The sequence below is a fragment of the Symsagittifera roscoffensis genome, chromosome 8, assembly GCF_963678635.1.
Source record: "Symsagittifera roscoffensis chromosome 8, txSymRosc1.1, whole genome shotgun sequence".
Classification (NCBI taxonomy): Eukaryota; Metazoa; Xenacoelomorpha; order Acoela; family Convolutidae; genus Symsagittifera; species Symsagittifera roscoffensis.
This window is the reverse complement of record NC_087069.1, coordinates 51,250,519-51,257,670: the sequence shown is the minus strand read 5'-3', so window position 1 is coordinate 51,257,670 and position 7,152 is coordinate 51,250,519.

The window sequence follows — 7,152 nt, the reverse complement described above, 5'->3', positions numbered from 1 at the left end:
GTATCTTCGGGATCGGGAAGGCGTCTTTGACGGTCACATCGTTCAGCTTCCGGTAATCCACACAAAATCGCCAACTGCCGTCCTTCTTCGTCTGCAGGACGATTGGGGCACTGTAGGGACTTTTAGAGGGTTGAATCACACCCCTCTTCAGCATGCTCTGGACCTCTTCTCGAATGATAGGCAACTTGGCAGGGGAAGTTCGGTGTGGAGGAATCTTGATCGGACTCGTGTCGCCCGTATCAATCGTGTGGGTTACTAGGTTAGTCTGCCCCAGTTCCGCATCTGTCAGGGCGAACACGTCTCTAAACTCTATGACTAACTTCTTCAATCGTGTCCTTTCCGTTTCTGACACCTCCGGGGCTGATAGTTCGAGGATCTTTTCGACATCCTCATCCAAATGTCGTTGGGCTTGATCTTGAAATTCTGTCGGACCACTTTCCATGATGATCTGAACTTCGTGATCATCGTGGGCCGGAGCTCCATCTTCCACTGTATCACCCGGTCCGTAGGGAGGTTCCCATCCCACCTCAGGAGTGGTCGAATCCGTTGCTGAGGGGTTGAGTGGCGAAACTGCAACCGGAGCTTCACTGGTCACGGTGACTGGGCCTGTGAAATGCTTCGTCACCTTCAGAGTCTCATAGTGCAGAGGGACTATGGACCCCTCCTGCGTTCCGGTCCACAGGTTGTCGCATTGGAAGTCCAGTGAACATTCATGCTCTTTCAATGATCGAAGGCCGACGATCATGTCCGCTTTCAACTCGGGCACGACTAGGGCTTCTATCTCGTCATCGATAGAGCCCAGCTTCAGATTCGTCGTTACCCATCCTTCTACTCCCACCTGACGTCCATCAGCCGATTCCAAGGTCCCTTTGTATGACTTTAGGGTAGGGGCGTTCGCAAGACTTCGGTAGACTTCACTCCGAATAAGGTTGATCGTAGCCCCTGTATCCACTAGGACTCTCACTGGCTTGCCTCCCAGCTGTGCCTCTGCAATCAACCCAAAGGGTGCTTCTGGGACTTGGCATACACTCACAAACTCTAATGACATCTCCGTCTGGCACTGGATGCTCGAAGTCTGTTTCGCTTCTTCGGGCTCTGTAGAAGTCGTTACGTGGAATAACGACTGAACTTGTTCTATTCCATTCGGTCCGTCGGTTCGCTTCGTGATCTGAGGGGTACTCTGGGGTTTGGGATTGGATTGGGGGGTGGGGAGGGTAAAAGGGGGAGAATTGATGACTTGTTGCTTCTTAAATTCGGCCGGGACGAAACCTCCCTGGTGCATATTTACAGTCCCGGCCCCTGGTAGTTTAAATGATCCGACTTTTTCTGGGGGCATTCCTTCGCAAAATGTCCGGGTTGGCCGCAAGAGAAACAATTTCCCCGGGGTATCTGGCTTTTCATCCCATAACGGCCGCCGCCATTGTTTTGAAAGCTTGGGCGATTTTCTCCGGGATAGGGGTTGAACAACTGTCTGGGTTGCTGTTGGGCCTCCGGTCGGGGTAGGTTCTCTGGGTGGGGAGCGGGGATAATAGAGTTAACGAACCTACCCATCATTGCGGTCATGTTCTGCATCTGGGTCAGGAGGTCGCTCTGTACACTCACCAGTTGGTCGATCCTGGGGTCCGCAGTGGGTGCTGACCGTCCCTGGTTCCCCCCTGCCTGGGTGTCACGGCCATTAGACCCATTTCCACCACGGCTGCTATTGGCTCCTTGCTCTGGAACAGTCTCCGCCACCCTCGCCAAGTGAAGTTTCTCCGATTCCTGGCTCTGGATGACTTGTTCACGAGTTCCAACGCCTGAGCTCGGGCTATTGCCTGCGCCAAGGTTCCCAAGTCCTCTCGCAACAATAGATCTTGCAAATCCACATCGAACAATCCGTCAATAAATTGCTCGCGGTTCATATCGTCTCTTGCCGGAGCGGCTATGTTTGCGTTCGCTACATCGCCCAAGGACCGAACTCGTCGTGAAAATTCCCTAAGCCCTTCTTTTTCACCTTGCATCAAGTTCTTGAACTCAGCTCGTGCTCCCGCCTGAGTTTGGAAAGGCATCATTCGATGGTCGAGTTCTCCCAGCATTCGACCCAGGGTTGGCTCGTCGAAACCCTCAACCTCTTCTCGGAAATGCGCCGGCATACTGGTGAATTCATCCAGTGCCCAGCCCGTCAGGCAAGTGGGTAGGACCATCCTCGCTTGTTCGTCGTCCCATCGATTCGCGTCCGCAACCCACGCGAAATGTTTCCTCCAGTCCGCCCAGTTCTGATAACTAGTGGAAGGAAACCGATCCGGTCTTATAGTTCCGAATCCAAACACACCCTGTTGCCGGTCGAGGGCGTTCGCTGCTGCCACTGCAGCCTCCGCCATGAGCTGTCTTTCTTCGTCATTCATGGCTGTCGTTTGTCACTCGTTCGTTCGTTATCGTCAGAATCGCACACAAATCTTCTTGGCAAATACAATCCAGAATAGCGCCCACCCAGGAGCGCCACTGTAAACGTGTGGAATTCACAATATCTCTAGGCCGACCTTTCACTCTACTTCGTGTCGCCGCTATATGTTTCCCTTTTACACTGGGTCGGTGGGGCAACCAAGTACCAGTGCTGTTCACAATCCCAAAAGGGTTAATTTGGTGGATAGCCGGTCTGTATCGTATTATGTTGCTCGCCCCCTTTTGTGGTGCTCTTCCGGCTGTACCTCTCTCGTCAATCGATAATCGCTCGCAACAACACTTTTCGATAATAAGAATGAATTAGGAGATAAATATAATCCAACTACAGAATGGCCTATAATTGGCCCAGATAAAAATTATTCGTTCAATTAAGGAGAAGGGTTTGCGATTATTATTAATTAACTAACTGCCTCTAACAGTTATCAACACTTCACTAATATCAACTTCCAGAGGTGCCTCATTGAGTTTCACTTTCTTCTTGAAAGTACTTAGAAAAATTACCCTACCCGATAAATTAACAACTTTCGCGAAGTTGTTCCTTTAAGGTTTTTCGTAACTTTTTCTAACCAACTTGATTAGTCTCTCCTAATTTTTGTTCTCCTTCTGTCGCAAAGGTCGACCGGAACGTTCGTACCTTAAGTCTATTTACCCTTAGTTTTAGTTAGAGATGCCATCCCCTTATAAGTCTTAGCATTTACCTTTATGCCTCCTACGCAGCGTTCCAGTTCATAAACTCGGCATGATCACATTAATTTAAATGCCAGGTTCCAAATGCCAATCAAAGCTATGCAAAACAAATAGCAAATGCAACTTCAACTCAATCCAAGCTATATTTACATATCAACATTACCAAGGACTTTATTTAACTTTCCCGTAACTTTTCCCGTCTCCCACACTTAGGGTAAATTCACAAAGGACTTAATTTCCTAATTATCATAATTCAAAAATTCCCATGCATAACCTATTCAAATTTCAACCTAATCGACCTTCAGGTTAAGCCATTCCCCCAACTAGTGTCCAATTGAGCCAAAAAAAACATCTCCCAGAAGCCAATGGAATATCCAGTACATTTCTAATATTTATGTTAATTAATTCCCTATTCCCTCTGTCATATTGCCAAATTAATATGTGACTACTTTTCTGTGCCATTGACGCATTTCTATTAATAGTTCATTCGCCAAGTCAAAATTTAACCCAATGTTTATTTAACTAACTCGTATTAAATCCAACAATATACCACTATACATTAAGCCAAGATATTCCATCGAATTCCAGGAAATGCCTACCTAATTTCCTATGCACGCAAATTGTCACCCAATATCAATAACATATCTCTATTAACTCCCCTGATTATGAGACATATGATTTGGGCTACTTTCCGGTGCTAATTTTAGGGGTTTCGGGGCTAAAATTCCAAAAGGTCAAGTAAAGGTCAACCCGGGGTCAAGTCTCCCATAATCGGTTCGAGGTCACATGGGGTCGTACCTACCAAGTTTCATCCATATCCGACAAATACTTCTCAAGTTATCCCACTTTTAAGGTTCATTATCACTTTTCCCGGGAAAGGTCAATTAGCACCAGAAAGGTCAACCGGGAGCTGAGACCTATAGGGGTCCTTTTTACCGGGGTGGGTTATACTACACATATAAGCCATAAAATCGATATGCCCTTGCGCATTATTTTTCGCAAATAGCCCATTAACACCTAAAAGGGGTGATATTCCCAAGTGCTAATAGCCCGTGCCATTGTCACCCAGTAGGGTCATCATCCTAATATACGATAGACCATGTCACTATCTACCATCCCTCCAAGTTTCAGCTCCCTAGGGTCATTGGGGGTCGAGAAGTAGCCTCCGGGAGTCGTGTGGGGGTTTGTTTGTTTAGGGCATAAATCGGGCCGGGGTGACCTTGGAGATCCGGAATTCCAAACTTAAGCTTCCCTCATCCAGGGCTACCACATATTTAAAAATGAGCTCAATCGGATCATTAGTTAAGGGTTTCCGGTGGGGCCATTTGCACTTCCGGGAACCGTTATCACTCGGCCCCCAGGGGGTCAAGCGGGTCCGGCGCTTTGCATGCCCGGGTCAAATCATCTCTAGTATCACTCCATTAAATTTCATAAAGTTCGCCCTTATAGTTCCCGAGTTGGGGGGGTTGGCGGGAGCTATTGCATTCACTATTTTCACTAAAGAGGGGAATTAATCCCACGAACTTAATTAAACACGAGTTTAATTCAATCTTAACTTAACTATTTTATTATTTACCAATCAATCATTCGGTAGCGTTCTAAACGGTTTCTTCATCTTATTACATATTATTCGATTTATCATCTTTATCATGGATTTTGAATTATATACCCAAATATCCCAATATCTCCACGCTACCCCGAAAGAACGACGGAAAATACCCCCCGGCCTTGCCCGAAACAAAAGAACCGCCTTCTGCCTTAGAGCGAAGAAGTATTCCCTCGTGGATGGATACCTACGCCGAGATGGGAAAATCGTTCTCCAAAAGCTTAACGTCACCCCCGTGATACGTAATTTACATAGGTCAACCTTAAGTCATCGGGGGAACTATAACGATCTACACCAAGAAGCGCGATCGAAGTATTTCATAGAGGGAGACCTCCGTGATGTCTGTCGAAATGTCTGTTTCGAGTGCATTAAATGTATTGAAGCCCGGATGATCCTATCTGACGAGGTTCCTATGCGACATTTATCGTCCAAGACTCGCGAACGAATATGCCGGACGATTATGACGCCGGTGAAGAAAGCAAAGGGAAATCGATCGCATAAACCTCGTGCCCCTGTCTTCGTTGCCGGGAAAAAACCTATCGCCACCCAAGACTGCGATAGTGCCAACGTCAACACGCACGAACCCATTACGATCGAAGGCGCTTGCACTCTTTCTTCTTGTTTATTGGATTGCCTACATTACCTTATTACCGGGAGAAAAGTACAGTCGTACCGCTTGCAACGGACCTTAGAGGATCAGCAATTGCGTGAACGAGGACGTTTGGATTCGTTCTATTATCCTTTTCACGATCCCAATGCGACGTTACTATCACGTGGGGTCATTGATTCCGACATGCACCTGCTCGCCGAAATGCTCGGGGTACATATATACGAGTACCGGACCGACCTAAGTCCCCCGAAATGGAATTACGTCGCGGGGAATAAACACGGTCAAAACGGATCGGAAGCTATTTACCTTCAGTATTGGCAGCAACATGAGGGGCCCCACAAAGGGGAAGGGCATGTCGCAATTATTACCGGAATGCATCCAAAACCTACATAGTTTTATTCAAAATCCCCTTTTACTTGAACTTTTCTTATTATTTCAAATATCTTCATCATTCTCATCTTGGTATTTAATTTCGACCATTTTGGGTCCCTATTATGCACATGCTTCGATTCGTTCGTCTCCGACAAATATTTACTGCAAATATTTGCTGGATTATAGGACGTTCCATTTTGGGCTGTGCGCATCATTCCTATTTCGTATCTACTACATTCAAGTTACTTTTAAAAGGTGAGTAATTTTTGGTATAAACTTTCAATAATTTGTTTTGAATATTTTGTAACCTGTTCTTTTAGCCAAACTTTTCATTTAACTCATAAAAAGTCCCATTTTGTCCTATTTAGAGCCGAATTTCCCGTAAAACACATGGCCACCCAATCTCATTTCGTCTGGGCCCTTCAGTTTGAGGAGGGGGAGAACGCTACCCCCTTCTTTTGGGGCAGGAACCAGCCCACAGAACTCCCCTTGCGAATAAAGCTAATGAAAGTGGCCGCATACCTCGGCACACACCGCCACATCTCTGACATCACTATCGTCTACTTCAAGTATGGAGTAGAGTGCGAGATGACCGTACCGATGAATTCAACGGAGGCGTTGTGGCTCGCAAATCAATTGAGAGATTATGGGGGAAAACTTCCGGCCGAGCAAAATGAACTGGCCAGGGACATTGGCGAAGTCCTGTCCCTGGTTTCGATTTCTCACTTCGGGCCAAATACCGCTTTTTTTAAAACCCCTAATTGATACGTATATATCATCATGCCTGTAACTTATAACTAATAATCCGGATATCAATTCAAGTATCTATCTGCGTTTTCCGGCTATATGAGATCATAGAATTACATATTCTACAATTGGAGACACGATTGACCCTACTGGAACGCCACTTATTGAAGCGAAAATTCGGGTACCAATATTTGGAATTGGACGCTTCATGGAATCCGTGTTGGCAGATAGACATTGCTATAGACTAGGAAAAGTGAAGCCAGAAAAAAATCAATTTGAAGAATCTTATACGAAAAATTCTGATTTTAAACCTCCTATAACGATTATTTTTTTATCAATTATAGAAGATAAAATTTTCCCCTGTCGCTCAGGGAGCGTAATACTGCTCAAGCAGTAGTAAACTTGAGGATATTTTCAAGTACATAGTTATTATTCTACTTATCTTTACTGTTTTCAAGGTCAATATTATCTTATGTTTAACTTTGCAATATATGATTGTTTCAGCAGCTTAAAAGGATTTTTTATCGGACAAAGAATTCTCAGAGAACTTGAATTACCTAATCTTGTGTATATCATTCAGTTCGTTTATTCAGAGTATCACAGCTCGGATTTTAGGCAAAAAAAATCAGGAAATAATTAATTCGGTCTGTTATTCGTCGAGCCTTTTTCAATTTTTATTTAAACTTTT